At 40.2% G+C, this 19,791-nt stretch overlaps 1 protein-coding gene across 10 annotated transcripts in view; it reads left to right on the top strand.

Moving 5' to 3' along the window:
- Positions 1–19,791, top strand: part of MFHAS1 (multifunctional ROCO family signaling regulator 1) — a 112,812-nt gene that overhangs the window by 40,001 nt on the left and 53,020 nt on the right. The window lies entirely within an intron of this gene.

Below are 19,791 nucleotides of genomic sequence, written 5' to 3'. Positions count from 1 at the left end.
CACACTGCCCTCTCTGCTTTCATGTGTGTTCCTGGGAGGTTAGCAGCAGAGCTCTGGGTCAGGGAGCGAAGTTCTTCACTCCTGGAAGTTTTGGAAGCTTCAGCTTAGCTTGGAGTTTACTTGTTCCTGTGGATGTTATTCCCGAAAGAGGAGTGGTGGGTGATGGCCAGTCAGGGAAGAATGTGTAGAACACTTAGCAAGTTCAAGTATCAGGATTAGAAATCTGTAAGATATACAGAATTCTAGAGTTTTAAAAATTCCATAATATTCACTTTCATTGTGAAGAACAGGGTATTTGTGTGCTGAATTAGGATTTAATGGCTCCTTTGCTGTGTTTCTAAAAGCACTTGGTGTGTGTGCGTGCATGCTGAGTCACTTCAGTCATGTCCCCTCTTTGCAATGCTATGGACTGAAGTCAGTCAGGCTCCTCTGTCCTTGGAATTTTCCAGGCAAGAATACTGGAGTGGGTTGCCATGCTCTCCCTCAGGGGATTTTCCCGTCCCAAGGATCGAACCTGCATTGGCAGGCGGGTTCTTTACCACTAGCGCCACTTGGGAAGCCCCAAAGCACTTGGTAAGTGCCTCTAATCCTCTATAGTAACCTGTATTGTTTTGGTTCTCATCAGACTTTGAGCTTTTTGGGGTTGGATGCCATGTCTCATTTATCCTTGTTCTTCCAAGCCCTAGTGCAATGTCAGTGTCACCAGATAAAATGTAGGATGTTCAGGGAAATTTGAATTTCAGATAAATAACAACCAAATTTTATTCTAAGTAGGTTAAATTTAAATAGTTAAATTTGAATAGTTATAGTTACATTTGAATTTTAGATATGCAACAAATAATTTTTAGTATAAATATGCCCCCATGCAATATTCAGACTTAATTGGCCACCCTGTATTTTTATTTGCTAAATCAAACAATTCTATGTAATGTCCTCTACTTAGAACTATTTTGTTAAACCCAAATAAGTATAATTCTATAATGTGACCCCAACTAAGGCAATTAAGGCTTGTAGTATGGGAATTGCAAATAGGAATAATCACCCTCCTTCACAAATAGCATTTGCAAAGATGAACCATTTCTTCTGCAACACCTGCATAGCCTTGATAACAGAAATAGGCAGTTAGGACTTGAATTAATGGATTTGCTAGTGCTTCTGGCCTTCTCTGAGCCAGGCCCTCCCAACCTAAGGTTTTTGTTGTAATAAAAGGCAGACATTTGGGGTGATTGTGCATATTAATTAATAAAATATTTGTCTGGTTTGTGGAACTGTGGTTAAGAGGTACTGGCCTCCTTCTCCCCTTCTGCCATGTCTATTCTTCTGGGGAAAGCTCACCAGTGCTCCCTTTCCTTCTTACAAGATGGGGAGGGTCAGGCAGGTAGGAGCTTGTCATCTGTTGAGCTGGAGGGAGATAACTTCATGGAGTTGCTTTATGAGTGTGTATGTGTGGATCGGTGTGTATCCGGGATGTAACTAAATAAGCATGTGCTGTTGTGTGTGCGTGCTCAGTCATGTCTGACTCTTTGGGACCCCATGGACTGTAGCCTGCCAGTCTCCTCTGTCCATGGGATTTCCCAGGCAAGAATACTGGAGTAGACTGCCATTTCCTTCTCTAGGGGATCTTCCTAACACAGGGATCAAACCCTCTTTTATGTCTCCTGCAGGCAGGTTCTTTACCACTGAGCCACCTGGGAAAAAAATTAGCATGAGTGGATGGTAAATCCCCATTTTTTTTTTTTTTTGCTGATTTCTTTTTTTCTAACTTTTCATTTATTTTTAAAATAAATTATTTGTTTTTGTACACCAAAACATTTTATATTGGGATATAGCCAATTAACAATATGATAGTTTCAGGTGAACAGTAAAGGGATTTAGTCATGCGTATACATGTATCCCCCTGGAGAAGGAAACGGCAACCCACTCCAGTATTCATGCCTGGAAAATCCCATGGACTGAGGAGCCTCGTGGGCTACAATCCACGGGGTCACACAGAGTCAGACACGACTGAGTGACTTCTGTGTGTGTGTGTATACATGTATCCATTCTTCCCCAAACCCCCCTCCCATTCAGGCTGACACATAACATTGAACAGAGTTCCATGTGCTATATAATAGGTTTTTGTTGATTATCCATTTTAAATATAGCAGTGTGTACATGACCTTCCCAAAGTCCTTAACTATTCCTTCCCCACTGGGCAACCATGAGTTTATTATCTGAGCCTGTGAGTCTCTGTCTTATAAGTAAGTCCATCTGTATCATTTCTTCTTAGAGTCCACATATAAGGGATGTCATATGATACTTCTCCTTCTCTGTCTGACTCAGTATGACATTCTCTAGGTCCATCCATGTTGCTGCAAGTGGCGTTATTTCATTCTTTTTAATGGCTGAGTAATATTCCATTGTATGTATGTACCACATCTTTTTGATCTGTTTCTCTGTCAGCGGACATTTAGGCTGTTTTCACGTCTTGGCCATTGTAAGCAGTGCTGCAGTGAACACTGGGGTGCATGTATCTTTTGGGGCCACGTTTTTCTCTAGATACATGCCCAGGAGTGGGATTCCAGAGTCTCATGGTACCTCTAGTTTTAGCTTTTTAAGGAACCTCCATCCTGTTCTCCATAGTGGCTGTACCAATTCACATTCCCACCAACAGTTCAAGAAGGTTCCCTTCTCTCCACACCCTCTCCAGCATTTGTTGTTTGTGGATTTTTTGATGATAGCCATTCTGACTGGTGTGAGGTGATATCTTATTGTTTTGATTTGCATTTATCTAATAACTAGTGATTTTGAACATCTTTTCATGTGCCTGTTGGCCATCTGTATGTCCTGAATGGAGAAATGTCCATTCAGGTCCTCTGCCCATTTTTTGAGTGGGTTGTTTGTTTTGATGCTATTAAGTGTCATAAGCTGTTTTTTTAAATTCTGGAGACTAATCTCTTATCAGTCACATCATTTTCAAATATTTTCTCCCAATCTGTGGGTTGTCTTTTGTTTATTGTTTCCTTTGCTGTGCAAAAACTTTTGAGTTTACATACATCCCATTTGTTTAGTTTTGTTTTTATTTCCATTATTCTGGGACAGGGATTAAAAAAGAGTTTGGTGTGATTTATGTCAGAGAGTATTCTGCCTGTTTTCCTCTAAGATTTTTATAGTATCCGGTCTAACATTTACGTCTTTAATCCATTTTGAGCTTATTTTTGTGTATGGAGTTAAGGAATGGTCTAATTTCATTCTTTTACATCTGGCTGTCCACTTCTCCCAGCACCATTTGTTGAAGAGACTGTCTTTCCAACATTGTGTAGTCTTGCTTCCTTTGTCATAGATTAATTGACTATAGATGTATGGGCTTATTTCAGGTTTTTTTTTTTATCCTTTTCCATTGATCTATATTTTTATTTTTGTGCCAGTACCTTACTGTTTTGATGACTGTAGCTTTGTAGTATAGTCTTAAATCAGGGAGCCTGATTCCTCCAGCTCCATTTTTCTTCTTCAAGATTGCTTTGTCTATTCAGGGTCTTATGTGTTTCCATACAAATTTTGAGATTTTTTTGTTCTATTTCTGTGAAAAATGCCATTGGTAATTTGACGGGGATTGAGCTTAATCTTTAGATTGCCTTGGCTAGTGTAGTCATTTTGACAATATAGATTCTTTCAATCCACAAACATGGTATATCTTTCTTCTGTTTATGTCTTTTTTGATTCCTTTTATCAGCATCTTATAGCCTTTGGAGTACAGGTCTTTTGTCTCCTTAGGTAGGTTTATTTCTAGGTATTTTGTTCTTTTTGATGCAGTGGTAAATGGAATTGCTTCTTGAATTTCTTTCTGATCTTTCGTTGTTAATGTACAGAAAGAAATGCAGCAGACTGATGTGTATTAATTTTGTAACCTTCAACTTTACCAAATTCATTGATGAGTTCTAGTAGTTTTCTGGAAGTATCTAGGATCTTCTATGTACAGTATCATGTCATCTGCAAACAGTGACAGTTTAACTTCTTTCTTTTCCAGTTTGGATTCCCTTCGTTTTGTTCTCTGATTGCTGTAGCTAGGACTTCCAAAACTATATTGAATAAAAATGGTGAGAGTGGACATTCTTTACTTGTTCCTGATCTTAGAGGGAATGTGTTCAGCTTTTTACCATTGAGTATGATGCTAGCTGTAGGTTTGTCATATATGGCCTTTATTATGTTAAGGTAAGTACTGTCTATGCCCACTTTCTGGAGAGTTTTTATCATAAATGGATGCTGAGTTTTGTCAAAAGCCTTTCCTGTATCTGTTGAGATGATCATATGGTTTTTATTCTTCAATTTGTTGATGTGGTATATCACATTGATTGATTTGCAGATGTTGAAAAATCCTTGCATGCCTGGGATGAATCCCACTCGATCATCTTTTTAATGTATTGTTGGATACAGATTGCTAGTATTTTGTTGAGGGTTTTTGCATCTGTATTTATCAGTAATATTGGTCTGTAATTTTCTTTTTTTGTGGTATCTTTGGTTTTGGTATGATGGTGATGGTGGCCTCATAAAATGAGTTGAAGTTTTCCTTCCTCTGTGATTTTTTGGGAACAGTTTCAGAAGGATAGGTGTTAACTTTTCTCTAAATGTTTGATAAAATCCACCTGTGAAGCCATCAGGTTCTGGACTTCTGTTTGTTGGGAGGTTTCTAATCAGTTTCTATTTTCGTGCTTGTGATTGGTCTGTTCATATTATCTATTTCTTCCTCCTCAGTGCAGGAGACTGTACCTTTCTAAGAAATTGTCCGTTTCTTCCAGGTTGTCCACTTTATTGGCATACAGTTGTTCATAGTAATCTTTTAGGATTCTTGGTATTTCTGTGGAGTCAGTTGTAACGTCTCCTTTTTCATTTCTAATTTTACTGATTTGCGTCCTTTCTCTTTTTTCTTGATGAGTCTGACTAAAGGTTTATCAATCTTGTTTATCTTTGCAAAGAATCAGCTTTTAGTTTCATTGACCTTTGCCATTGCTTTCTTTGTCTCTATTTCATTTATTTCCACTCTGATCTTTATGATTTCCTTCCTTCTAAAAAAAACTTTAGGTTTTGTTTGTTCTTTCTCTAGAGGTTTTAGGTGTAAAGTTACATTGTTTGAGATTTTTCTTGTTTCTTGAGTTAAGATTGTATTGCTATAAACTTCCCTCTTAGGACTGCTTTTGCTGCATCTGTAAGTTTTGGACTGTTGTACTTTCATTTTCATTTGTCTCTAGATATTTTTAAATTTCTCCTTTGGTTTCTTCAATGATCCAGTGGTGGTTTAGTAGCATATTGTTTAGCCACCACTTGTTTGTGCTTCTTAGAGTTTTTATCTTGTAGTTTATTTCTAAACTCATAGAGTTGTGATCAGAAAAGATGCTTGATGTTATTTTGATTTTCTTAAATTTACCAAGGCTCGCCTTGTGATCCAGCATGTGGTCATTCCTGGAGAATGTTCCATGTGCACTTGAGAAAAATGTGTAATTTGCTGCTTTTGGATGGAATGCTCTATAAATATGAGTTAAGTCCATCTCATTTAAAGTGTTATTTAAGGTCTGTGTTTCCTTATTGATTTTCTGTGTGGATGATCTGTTCATTGATGAAAGTTGGGTCTTAAAGTGCCCCACTATTATTGTGTTCCTGTCGATTTTCCCCTTTGTTTGTTAGTATTTGCCTTATATATTGAGGTGCTCCCATGTTGGGTGCATATATATTTATAATTGTTACAGTTTCTGCCGGGGACCAGCCCCGGCTGATCCAGGGTATTCGAAGCGGGGACAGCGTCGGCGACCTATTTATTTAAATATTTTATCACAGATATAAAGAGTAATAGGATGAGGATAGCTCAGTAGGAAAATTTAGTGGAGAAAAGAGGCTGAGTAGCTTGGTTTACGCGGGAGACCAATAAAACTTCAAGACAAGAAGTTTGCACCACTTACGTAGGCCGCAGGCGTCCTTCCGTTCTCCCAAAGGAGAGGAGACACTGAGGCATCCCCGGTCGGATCTTAGAAGCCCAGGCATAATTAGTAAGCATGGCGGGTTCCACGCTCCAGATGGAGACTCAGCCAGAATTTGGGAGAGAGAGCGACATGGGGAGACCAAGTTTTGGTGAACAAGGCCCGCACTTTATTTTCCAAAGTAGTTTTTATACCTTAAATTGTGCATAGAGGATAATGGGGGAAGGGGTGGAGTCATGCAAGGACAGCAGCTCCTGGTCCTAATCGAAGCCAGGCTTTCAAACTTATCATATGCAAAAGTTCAGGTGAATTACATCATCTTCTGGCCAGGAGGCCTGTTAACATTTTAAGAAACTTATCTTTCTCTAAAGGTGATTATTCCAAAGTCAGGCACCAGCTTCCAAAAAAGCATTGGACAAAGCTGCATTCCTACAGGGCAAAGGTGAGGTGGGCTCAATCAAGAAAAGAATTAACTCAAGGGTCCAAGGTTACAAACATTGAGGCTACTACTTACATTTCTATACACCCATTATATCAATCAATACACAGCCAAGGACACAGTAGGTAAGGGGTATGGAGACTTAGCAGCAAACATTGGCCCAATAAGTGAAAAACCCTTCACCAATACAATTTCTAATCAATCTTTTAACTACTCAAAGGAATCTGTGTTTAGACAGTTTAGAACATCTCCTGCCTCTCACAGTTGGGAGGCTCTGAACAATCACATGTGGCCGGAAAAACCTATTCAGGCAGGCTAGAGGATTTCCAAAGGAGTTTGTAGGTTGAAACACTGTTACACTCAGGAATTATTAACTGGAGCTGTAAGCTAACTCTTTTTTCAGAGAGAGGTAGTGGGGGACAGCCCCCTGTAAAGTCAGAGGTGTAGGTGAAAGCACAAAACATAAAGTAGGCAGACTCTGGTTTTGGGGGTAGATGCTCAAGAATTTCCAGGGAGATTCCTGAGGCTTGATCCCACCTTTGCGTATGCCAAGCCTCCTTCCTCATGACCTTTGCCACGGGCGGAGCTCGCTCCCCGCAAGTTTCTTCTTGGGTTGAACCCTTGATCATTATGTAGTGTCCTTCTTTGTCTCTTTTAACAGTCTTTGTTTTAAAGTCTGTTTTATCTGATATGAGTACTGCTACTCCAGCTTTCATATGATTTCCATTTGTGTGAAATACCTTCTCCCATCACCTTACTTGCAGTCTGAAGTGTCCGTAGGTATGAAGTGGGTCTCTTATAGACAACATACATATGGGTCTTGTTTTTGTATCCACTCAGCCAGTCTGTGTCTTTTGGTTGGTGCATTTAATCCATTTACATTTAAAGCTAATTATCAACATGTATGCTCCTATTACCATTTTGTTAATTGTTTAGAGTTTATTTTTTGTAGATCTTTTCCTTCTCTTGTATTTCCTGCCGAGAGAAGTTCCTTTAGCATTTGTTGTAAAACTGGTTTAGTGGTGCTGAATTCTAAATTTTGCTTGTCTGGAATGCTTTTGATTTCCCCATCACATCTGAATAAGAGTCTTGCTGGGTAGAGTATTCTTGGTTGCAGGTTCTTCCCTTTATCACTTGAAATAGATCAAGACATTGCCTTCTGGCTTATAGAGTTTCTGTTGAGAAATCGGCTAATAACTTTATGGGTTTTCCCTTAATGTTTGTCTTTTTTCCCTTGTTGCTTTTACGAATTTTATCTTTGTCTTTAATTTTTGTCAGTTTGATTACCATATGTCTCAGTGAGTTTTATTGGATTTATCCTGCCTGGGACTCTGTGCTTCCTAGACATGGTTGACTATTTCCTTTCCTCTGCTGGGGAAGTTTTCAGTTATTATCTCTTAAAATATTTTCTTGGGTCCTTTCTCTCTCCCTCTTCTTCTTCTGGGACCCTTCAAATGTGAATATTGGTGCATTTAATGTTGTCCCAGAGGTCTGTTAGGCTGTCTTCATTTCTTTTCATTCTTTTTTCTATATTCTGTTTTGCAACATTGATTTCCACCATTCTGTCTTCCAGGTTACTTATCTCTTCTTCTGCCTCATTTATTTTGCTATTGATTCCTTCTAGTGTATTGTTCTTGAAGAGATCTCTAGTCTTTCCCATTCTGTTGTTTTCCTCTATTTCTTTGGCTTGATCGCTGAGGAAGGCTTTCTTATCTCGCCTTGCTATTCTTTGGAACTCTGCTTTCAGATACTTACATCTTTCCTTTTCTCCTTTGCTTTTTGCTTCTTGCACCGAAGAATTGATGCTTTTGAACTGTGATGTTGGAGGAGACTCTTGAGAGTCCCTTGGACTGCAAGGAGATCCAACCAGTCCATCCTAAAGGAGATCAGTCCTGGGTGTTCATTGGAAGGACTGATGCTAAAGCTGAAACTCCAGTACTTTGGCCACCTCTTGCAAAGAGTTGATTCATTGGAAAAGACTCTGATGCTGGGAGGGATTGAGGGCAGGAGGAGAAGGGGGACGACAGAGGGTGAGATGGCTGGATGGCATCACCAACTCAATGGACATGAATTTGAGTGAACTCTGGGAGTTGGTGATGGACAGGGAGGCCTGGCATGCTGCGATTCATGGGGTTGCAAAGAGTCGGACACAACTGAGCGACTGAACTGAACTGAGTGTATTGTTCATCTGTTTGTTTGTTCTTTAGTTCTTCTAGGTTCTTGGTAAACATCTCTTACATCTTCTCCATCTTTGCCTTCATTCTTTTTCTAAGATCCTGAATCATCTTCACTGTCAGTATTCTGAATTCTTTTCCTGGGAGGTTGCCTATCTCCACTTCATTTAGTTGTTTTTCTGGGGTAAATCCCCATTTTTATAGTCAGGAAAAGAAGAGCAGGTATGGGTGAAATCGGATCCTTGAGAACAGATACATAGTCTCAGTCAGGCAGTTACTGTTGCCTAGGATAGAATTAGGACCTCCTGCCTCCTTCTGGTTAAATGGGATTTTTAAGGTTATCCTCCCATCCACAAAGTAAGATTCTGATAGGTCTGGGTATAAACGTTTTTGTGGAAATATAACTGTTATATCTTCTGACCTAAGGTATTTGGAAGTTGAGGACTCATGCCCTTCTTGCTGCAGCTTGTAAACTTGACTCATTAGGGCTGAAAGCAATTATAGCCTACTATAAGAAACTGTTTAACAGACTTTGTTCTGCTGTCAGCCAAATTAGAGCTGTGCCTGGTGGGGATGCTATGTTGGCTCTACCCTATTAGGGAAAGCAAAAATAGAAAGCTTTTTCTCTAGACTTGAGAACCAAATCGATGTATAGTTATTAAAAGCAACAGTTGGAAATGGCCATGGCAGTTGGAATCTCAGCCTTAATGAAGGGTGATGGTGTCCTGAGAACACAGAATTTGCAAAGAAACAAAACGCTCCCATTAGTTTTGAAGCCATGGAGACTCACAGATGCTATATTGAAAACTGTGTGTGGTATGTTTTCAGTAATCATGCAAATGATGCATGTAACATATCAGGCACTCCTGAAACCTCAGCTCTCTGAAAGAAAGGATAGTGGGGTGGGGGCGGGGAGTGCGGATCATGTGGTTGCTGGAGCTGGCTGTCCTGGACAGGAAGCTGGCAACCCACCCCCACTGCCTGCATCTCCAAAACTGAGCTCTATGAAAGTGTTTCTGAAGAACATTCAGCCCTTGGTAGGGGTCTTGACGACCTGGAATTTACAATTAAGTTTCCACTTTACTCAGAGAAAATATTTTCTTTCCATCAGCAAGGACTTAACCGGGAATGGATGACAGGGCATTCTGGAAGTCTCACAGGTTCAGGAACCTTCATTTTTATGGGAGGCCTTGAAACTTCCTATTTTCCATTTACCTTAGTTTTAACATTACTGCCAGTGTTTAGCTCAGATTAACTTCCTGCATTTGTTTTTATCTTAAGCACATTCTTTGGTTAAAGTGTTACTAAGTGAATGGAAGGAGGAAAATAAGGTAGGAGGAAGGGGTCTGCTGTTAAAGAATAGAGCCTTGTTTCCAGTTATGTTTGCAACAGTGGCTAAGTGCTTTCCACTTTCTATTCCCTGGTTCTTTCGGAATGCATTAAAACTCCATTATTTTTTTAAGGACTGTGGTTAAACTTCAGGTGGCAGCTTCACACAGTTTGCAGAGGCCCTTTGTTGGAATCTCCTCATTTTTTAGGAGGGTTCACCTGCACCTGTGCATTGTGGGGTGCTTGTTTGCTGACTGTTCGTCTTGTCCCCTGAAGCCCAGTGTCCTCAGCTGCCAGCGTACTACTCATTTCAGGGACGGAAACTGGGCAAATAGTAAGTGCCAGAAGAATACTACATATCAATATTTGGGATCAGATAATAAATCTAGTTCCTATTAATCAGATACCCAAGTCAAGATCTTAGCACAAATGGAGACTTGAGTGCAAAATCTTGTCAGCAGAATTGGGCATCCTGAAAACAACCAAAGCTTAGTAAAAAAGGAAAACAACCTTTCAGTTTGCTGTACTGTACTTAGTTTTGGAGTTTCCCCCTTGAGAGACACTTACACACGTAACTCTGGGTGAGACTTCTGGGCTCTGAAGTACAGAGGTTCTCTGTAAGGAAAAGGTGATTGGCTGGAGGTGACTGGTTCCAAGGATGATTTAAAAAAAAAACAACAACAAAACTGTTTATAGAGTTGTGGGGTGTGTATGGAACCTGCTGGAGGTGGGGTGGCTAGTTGGGAGCCAGTCAGGGAAGGAGAAGAGTTTGCTGAGATCACATGGGTGGTGAAGGGCCCGGTGGGTTGATGTATAGTGTGACAGCATGGAATTCAGGGCCTTCTGGTGTTATTTCTACTAATAAGCTCTGTGACTTTGGACATCTCAACTCTCCAGTCCTGTCTCCTAATCTTTAATGAGCAGCTGGATTAAATGACCTTTAAAGTCCCTTCCAGGTTAAAAATTCTGCTCTCACTTGGAAATATACTGTTGTGAAAATATTGGCACTACAGTCTACTTTTCTAATATGGGGAGTATTTTCAGGGTGTGAGTGTGTGTGTGTGTGTGTGTGTGTGTGTGTGTGTTAGTGGCAGATTCTTTACTGAGGTTAAGTGTCAGCAAAAATTACTATTAATATTAATATTTTGTAAAATTTAATATTTTATAAAAATATATTTTATAAAAGTATAAAGTGGGGAATGATTCATGTATATTGTCACATCTGGGTTTAGCTATTTGTGTTTCAGTTAATGGAAGAGAACTTTAAGTGACTGTTAACCTTTACCAAGGGGTGCAGCTCAGAGTTAATAGTTTGTAAGATCACTGCAGATGGTGATTATAGCCGTGAAATTAAAAGATGCTTACTCCTTGGAAGGAAAGTTATGACCAACCTAGACAGCATATTGAAAAGCAGAGACATTACTTTGCCAACAAAGGTCCATCTAGTCAAGGCTATGGTTTTTCCTGTGGTCATGTATGGATGTGAGAGTTGGACTGTGAAGAAGGCTGAGCGCCAAAGAATTGATGCTTTTGAACTATGGTGTTGGAGAAGACTCTTGAGAGTCCCTTGGACTGCAAGGAGATCCAATCAGTCCATTCTAAAGGAGATTGGTCCTGGGTGTTCTTTGGAAGGAATGATGCTAAAGCTGAAACTCCAGTACTTTGGCCACCTCATGCGAAGAGTTGACTCATTGGAAAAGACTCTGATGCTGGGAGGGATTGGGGGCAGGAGGAGAAGGGGACGACAGAGGATGAGATGGCTGGATGGCATCACTGACTCGATGGACGTGAGTTTGAGTGAACTCCGGGAGTTGGTGATGGACAGGGAGGCCTGGCATGCTGCGATTCACGGGGTCGCAAAGAGTCGGACACGACTGAGCAACTGAACTGAACTGAACTGAAGAGCTAACTAGTTTACCAGCTAGTTGCCACAGGAGTTACAAGTTTATAATCTGATTTTTAGTTTTGGTAGCCCACACCTAGTCAAGAATAGATGATTCATGTAAATCATCTTCATAAGCACAGGCATACAGTATTAGCTTTTCAGTGTTGCTCATGACAAAGATATCAGACTTCCTGTTAGATTGAAGTAATTTAATTTCCTTTGCTTTTCCAAAAGTGTCCACCATCCTGAGAAAGTCTAGTGGCTTCTTCAGAAACCTGCCTGCTTTCTATCTCAGGGTATTTAAGGCAAGTGTATTTTCTCAAGATGGAATTTTTCCTGGATTACACCAAGCAATCAGGGTTTTGAGCCATATACTACCTCCTTGGAGAGAAAGGGAAAGGAGAGAACTTTCACCCTTGCTACAAAATAAAGCTTATCTGCCCCTACCTGTCTGCGGTTTTAAAAAAGAAATAGTTCATTTATACAAAAGCCTAGCGCCCTTGACCATGATAAAGCAGCACTTAGACTGCTCATTTTGTGTCCAGGAGACACAGATGCACTTAACAGTCTATGGAAGACTTGTTCAGTACCAGATTTGGGCTGAATTCTGAGGCATCTATCTATGTATATATATATATTTTATATGTCCCTGGAGGGGCAAATGGTAACCCACTCTAGTATTCTTGCCTGGAGAATCCCATGGACAGAGGTGCCTGGTGGGCTACAACCTAGTCCATGGGGTCACAAAGAGTCGGACATGACTGAGCACAGGGCACATCCTTTATGTGTATTATATTTTATATCCTTTATGTATATTATATATATAGTGTATGTCCTTTATGTTATATATCTTTTATATATTATATATGTATAATATGGACATCCTCTCTATACATTATATATATCCCTTATATATTTATTAATATTATCTATATATAAAACTAGAATATAAAAATGAGAAAATATGTAAAATACTCTATCATATTAATAATATGTATTACTATATTCTAATATTACTATATTAGTATATATTACTAATTTAATATATTACTAATATAATATTACTAATATTACTATATTAGTATATATATATTACTATAATAATATGTATATACTATACACACACACTATATTGGTGTGTCATAGTAATAAATATTACTGATATAAAATTACATATACATCTGTAGGCATATATAGATCAGATCAGATCAGTTGCTCAGTCGTGTCCAACTCTTTGCAACCCCATGAATCACAGCACGCCAGGCCTCCCTGTCCAGCACCAACTCCCGGAGTTCACTCAGACTCACGTCCATCGAGTCAGTGATGCCATCCAGCCATCTCATCCTCTGTCGTCTCCTTCTCCTCTTGCCCCTAGTCCCTCCCAGCATCAGAATCTTTTCCAATGAGTCAACTCTTCGCATGAGGTGGCCAAAGTACTGGAGTTTCAGCTTTAGCATCATTCCTTCCGAAGAACACCCAGGGCTGATCTCCTTCAGAATGGACTGGCTGGATCTCCTTGCAGTCCAAGGGACTCTCAAGAGTCTTCTCCAACACCACAGTTCAAAAGCATCAATTCTTTGGCGCTCAGCCTTCTTCACAGTCCAACTCTCACATCCATACATGACCACTGGAAAAACCATAGCCTTGACTAGACAGACCTTTGTTGGCAAAGTAATGTCTCTGCTTTTGAATATGCATATATAAATACATACACACATACATATGTAGGTGCAAGAAGGAATAAAAATGACCTGCAAACTTTCAGAGTTGTTTCTGAGTGCTGTTCTTTCAGTTGCATATCTTTACCATGATATTTAGGAAGGAAATACTAAGTTCAATCAGTTCACAATTTAAGAGGAAAATAAGTGTAATGGTGCTTTGAAATCAGAAGTAAGTCTCCCTCCCACTTTCAGAAGAATAAAAGGGTTTTTTGATTTAACCACAGTTTTCCTAACCAGGGAGAAATGCACACTGCACTGAGTTTGATAAAAGTACTTGTGTGGACATTTAATTTTTTGTGTTAAGTTACCTATAAGGCGGTAGCTTAGTCTAGTTGCCTGCATTTTTCATTTGTTAACTTAAAAAAAAAAATCCTAATATTAGGACATAAAACTTTATCAGTTCTCTGTTGACTATTTCACTTATTGGTTAAAAATGAGTATCCAGCTCTGTTATTAGTCAGAGGATTTCCCATCAACTCTTGAAGTGTTTCAGTATCTCCATTTTTGCTTAAAAGATGAGGGGGTTTTGAGTTCCCTGGGAGTTCTATTTGCTGTTACCCTTGTGCTTTTTATATTAATGGCTTTCATTTTTATTCTTTTGCTTGAGATGGAGAAGAAAATGAAATTGGATGACTGTTTTCATGCTTCAGCCCTACTGGCTCTTTATGAACTGGGGTGAGGAGTCACTCCCTCAAAATGGCTAAAGTGTTCAACTGTGTATAAATTGGGGTCATAGTCCTTTCTTTGATGAATAGGAGGAGTGCTATTCTGATAAATGTGCTGGAGATGATGAAAGGTATCCGTCCAGCAGGACACAGATGGCCCTTTCAAGCCTTTTGGTAACAGGTGGGACACTGTGTCAGTCAAAGACACCGAGGAGAAAGGGCAGCCCTTGCCGTGAGAGTAAAGCACGGGTCCAGGGTGAATGTCCAGACAGTCTCCTTACATCAGTGTCTACATTGTGTTTTGTCTTTTTTCACCTTTTACTGTAGGCTGGGAGAAGATATCCCAAAATAGGGAGGGATATCTGTTAACTGCTTTATCCTCCCTGTGTGTGTACCAGATAATACACACTCCCAGTGTCTGTGGGTGTTTTTCTAAAGCATTAATAGAGTAGAAAATTGAGGTTATTCGGCCACACAGGCTATACTGAGTATTGGTTATAAGCAGAATATGTCATGGAAGAATGGTTTCACTTTAGATGCCTGCTATTTGAAATGGATGGGAATGGAAATATTCCTTTCACCATTCGTCATCAGGAAGAACTTTAGTCAACACATGTTTTCTGAAGGCGAGAATGAGCAAGGAATTTTACTATAAAACTTTGCCATGAAGTGTCTTCATTCAGGAAGTTAATACATGACAATTAAAAAAAAATAGGTTACTTTTATTGTATATAACCACTGCTGCTGCTACTGCTGCTGCTAAGTCGCTTCAGTCGTGTCCGACTCTGTACGACTCCATAGACGGCAGCCCACCAGGCTCCTCTGTCCCTGGGATTCCCCAGGCAAGAACACTGGAGTGGATTGCCATTTCCTTCTCCAATGCATGAAAGGGAAAGTGAAGTCGCTCAGTTGTGTCCGACTACTAGGGACCCCATGGACTGCAGCCCACCAGGCTCCTCCGTCCATGGGATTTTCCAGGCAAGAGTACTGGAGTGGGTTGCCATTGCCTTCTCTACCTTATCAATAATGAATTCCTATTCTATTCCATATTTTCTTTCTTCAGTTTAAGTGACTCCTATCTACTTTTGAGAATCTTTCTCTCTCAAGACATTTGTAATTAGTTTATTGGAAACAAAAACTCTGGCTGCTCCTTCCAGGGACAAAGAAAAATATATTTATTGTCAATGCACGAAAGTGGAAAGAAAATAAAAATCACTTGTAATCTCATCAACTCTGACAACTGGGAAGCCAGTGGAGGTTTTTGAACTGAGAAAAAAATAATTAAGGAAGTTTTTAATTAAATATTTTTAAAGGATCACAGAGGATATGTGGGTGAATAGACAAGGGAGAAAGCAGGGAGGGAAAGTAGGCCGGAGAAGGCAATGGCACCCCACTCCAGTACTCTTGCCTGGAAAATCCCATGGACAGAGGAGCCTGGTAGGCCGCAGTCCATGGGGTCGCAAAGAGTCGGACATGACTGAGCGACTTCACTTTCACTTTTCACTTTCATGCATTGGAGAAGGAAATGGCAACCCACTCCAGTGTTCTTGCCTGGAGAATCCCAGGGACGGGGGAGCCTGGTGGGCAGCTGTCTGTGGAGTCGCACAGAGTTGGACATGACTGAATGACTTAGCAGCAGCAGCAGCAGTCTAGGCACGAATTGATGGTAGCTTGGAATGCTTCCTAGCAGTGGAGCTGGTGAGCAGTAGTCAAATTCTAGACCTAATGGGAAGATGGAACTGAAAGGTTTGTTGAGAGGTTCTGGGTTATGAAAAAAAGAAGTAAATAAAAATGAAGGGTTTTGTCTTGAAGAACCAGAATGATAGAGTTGCCACTTACCAAGCTGGGAAGGAAAGGAAGAGGAGGAAATTTTGATGGGAAAAATCAAAAGCTGAGTGTGGGACTCATGTAGTTTTTTATTACAGTACTTGATCAGAACTGTCTCATTCAGTCTTCCCAGTGCTTTTCCATGGGGATGTATGCTTTTATTAATAAATCTCAAACACTAAGCTTAAGGTGCAGAAATGTTTAAGTCAAGGAAAGAAAACTTCTGGATAAAGATCAGAAAAAGCCATGAGGAGAGGCATTCCCAGAGCCTGATGTTGGCCCTAGCAGGAACATCTTGTAAAATGCAATTTAATCAAACTGTAGGCGCCTGACTGAGAACCGGTTTCCAAACAGCCTCACACATGCCCTTTAACTTCCTTTGTTCATGCTTCTGGTTCTAACTGGGTGTGTTTCCAGGTTTGGACTTCGTTACCTGACATGCTGTGTGATGGGGCTAATATTACTGAAAAGGAGTATGGATTTTTCCTGGGCATCATAGATAGATCAATTCTAATCACCTTTCCAATATTGGTTTGCACTGTGGAAACAGCTTATTTTTTTAATGGAACTCTTTCTACCTTTTACGTGAACTAAACTAGAAAACTCCATTAGTTGTTTAGCTGATCATGCCTGAGAAAGAACGGCAATTTTGAAGCAGAATGTTTTTAAAAAAAAATCCACTTTATTATCTTTGCGTATGGCTGAAAGCCAGCCAGTTTAAATCTCTAGCTTTAAAGGAAAAAAAACATATGCTTATTCAAAATACCTAGGGACATTGTAGCTTACTCCATTTGGAATGTCCTCATAGTCTTTCTTATATTCCAGGTCAAGTGAATATTTTTTCCCTTTGTCCTTCATCTTTTATTGTTATTATTTATAAATTCATCCACGAGTTGCTCTATTAATGCTGATAGTATTGGGGCCTTCTTTTAAAAACAAAGCAACAACCTAAGTCCCAGGATGGGAACTTACGTTTGCTTACTGAAGCAGTGTTTATGGAGCATCCTTATGTGCCTAGGGGTGCTCAGTGCAACCAACGCATCTGTTGTTCAGTTGCTCAGTTGTGTCTGGCTCTTTGCGACCCCACGGAGTGCAGGACGCTAGGCTTCCCTTTCCTTCACCGTCTCCCGGAGTTTGCTCAAACTCATGTCCATTGAGTCGGTGATGCCATCCAACCATCTCATCCTCTGTCATCCCCTTCTCCTCCCGCCTTCAATCTTTCCCAGCATCAGGGTCTTTTCCAATAAGTTGGCTCCTTACATCAGGTGGCCAAAGTATTGGAGCTTTGGCTTCAGCATCAGTCTTTCCAATGAATATTCAGGATTGATATCTTTTAGGGTTGACTGATTTGATCTCCTTGCAGTCCAAGGGACTCTCAAGAGTCTTCTCCAGCACCACAGTTTGAAGGCATCGGTTTTTCGGCACTCAACCTTTTTTATTGTCCAACTCTCACATCTGTACATGACTACTAGAAAAACCATAGCTTTGATTATATGGACATTTGTATGCAAAGTAATGTCTCTGCCCTTTAATATGCTGTCTACGTTGGTCATAGTTTTTCTTCCAAGGAGCAAGTGTCTTTTAATTTCATGGCTGCAGTCACCTTCACAGTGATTTTGGAGCCTAAGAAAATAGTCTGTCACTGTTTCCATTGTTTCCCCATCTGTTTGCCATGAAGTGATGGGACCAGATGCCATGATCTTAGTTTTTTGAATCTTTTAAGCTAGCTTTTTCACTCTCCTCTTTCACCTTGATCAAGAGGCTCTTTAATTCCTCTTTGCTTTCTGCCATAAGGGTGGTATCACCTGCGTATCTGAGGTTATTGATACTTTTCTCCCCAGCTGTCTAGGAGTTGAAAGATCTAGCTTAGTGTGTGTGTGTTGTGTGGAATGGGTGACTGATCAGTAATCCAGTATGCAGATATACGACTTAAGCTTTAGTGAGTGTAAGGCGAGTCTTACACTTGCCTTACAATCTTTTTAGAGAGTGATGGGCAGTGCATAGGATTATCTGAGGAGGCATCTGAAGCTGAGATCGACCTTGCACCAGCCTCCTTGTTTATGACAGAGAAGATGGATGGAAGCCAGTCTTGCCTCCGCAGAATTAAAGCATCTTACTTGTGTAGTTTTAGATCTTTTCAGATAAGAAGCTGGTGCAAGAGCACTGTTAACTTTAAATAATGACAGGAGTGATGTATGTGCTTGTGCCTATTATATTTGCATTTTTGTAAAGAAACCTGGTTAAGTGTGAACAGAGTTGTATTTGAAGAAAGTGGTACTATTTACCCAAAGAGAACAAGTAGCACATTTGACGCCTGCATCTGCTGAGAACATCTGTGGGTTATTTTCCCCATTTTTAAGAGAAGTAGTAATATTGGGACAATGATTATATGACATAGAATCATATCATTTTTAGAACATTTAGAGACTGAGCTCTCTGAGCAGTCTGAGCTCTCCCATTTCTTTGAATGACAAAGCTGAAAAGGACAAGCTCTGCCCTGCATTTCCCTGCTAGTTAGTGGAGGGGCTGACACCATAGTCAAGGGTTCCTTTCCTGTCTATCATACTTTTCTGTGCTATTAGAATCTCTGTCTCTGTGTCTTTCAGCAAGACGACCATGCAGTCAATGTCTCGGAGAAGGGCAGATTTTTACCTACTTGAGATTGATCTTCTTCTTGTTCACTTACTCAGTTGTGTCCAACTCTTTGTGACCCCATGGACTGCAGCACACCAGACTTCCCTGTCCTTCACCATCTTCAGGAGCTTGCTCAAACTCATGTCCATTGAGTCGGTGATGCCAATCTCATCCTCTGTCACCCCCTTCTCCTCCTGCCTTCAATCTTTCCCAGTTTCAGAATCTTTTCCAATGAATTGGCTCTTTGCATCAAGTGGCCAAACTATTGGAATTTCAGCTTCAACATTAGTCCTTCCAGTGAATATTCAGGACTGATTTCCTTTAGGATTGAGTAGTTGGATCTCCTTGCTGTCCAAGGGACTCTCAAGAGTCTTCTCCAACACCACAGATCAAAAACATCAAATCTTCAGCACTCAGCCTTCTTTATGGTCCAACTCTCACATCCATACATGACTACTGGAAAAACCATAACTTTGACTAGATGGACCTTTGTTGGCAAAGTAATGTCTCTGCTATTTAATACACTGTCTAGGTTGGTTATAGCTTTTCTTCCAAGGAGCAAGCGTCTTTCAATTTCACTGCAGTCACTATCTGCAGTGATTTTCTAGCCCAAGAAAGTAAAGTCTGTCACTGTTTCCATTGCTTCCCCATCTATTTGTCATGAAGTGATGGGACCGGACACCATGATCTCTTTTTTTTAATACTGAGTTTTAAGTCAGCTTTTTCACTCTGCTCTTTGACCTTCATCAGGAGGCTCTTTAGTTCCTCTTTGCTTTCTGCCATAATGGTGGTGTAATTTGCATATCTGAGGTTATTGATATTTCTCCCAGCAATCTTGATTTCAGCTTGGGCTTCATCCAGCCTTGCATTTCTTTCACATGTTGTACTCTGCATAGAAGTTAAATAAGCAGGGGGGACAATATATAGCCTTGACGTACTCCTTTTTCTTTTTGGAGCAAGTCTGTTGTTCCATGTCCAGTTCTAACTGTTGCTTCCTGACCTGCACACAGATTTCTCAGGAGGCAGGTGAGATGGTCTGGTATTCTCATCTCTCTAAGAATTTTCCAGTTTTTTTGTGATCCACACAGGCAACAGCTTTAGTGTAGTCAGTGAAGCAGAAATAGATGTTTTTCTGGTATTCACTTGCTTTTTCTATGATTCAACGGATG

This window comes from Bos grunniens, chromosome 27, assembly GCF_055505025.1.
Source record: "Bos grunniens cultivar Pamir isolate PY7600 chromosome 27, Bosgru_T2T1.0, whole genome shotgun sequence".
Taxonomy (NCBI): domain Eukaryota; kingdom Metazoa; phylum Chordata; class Mammalia; order Artiodactyla; family Bovidae; genus Bos; species Bos grunniens.
This window is presented reverse-complemented; position numbering and strand designations above follow the sequence as displayed.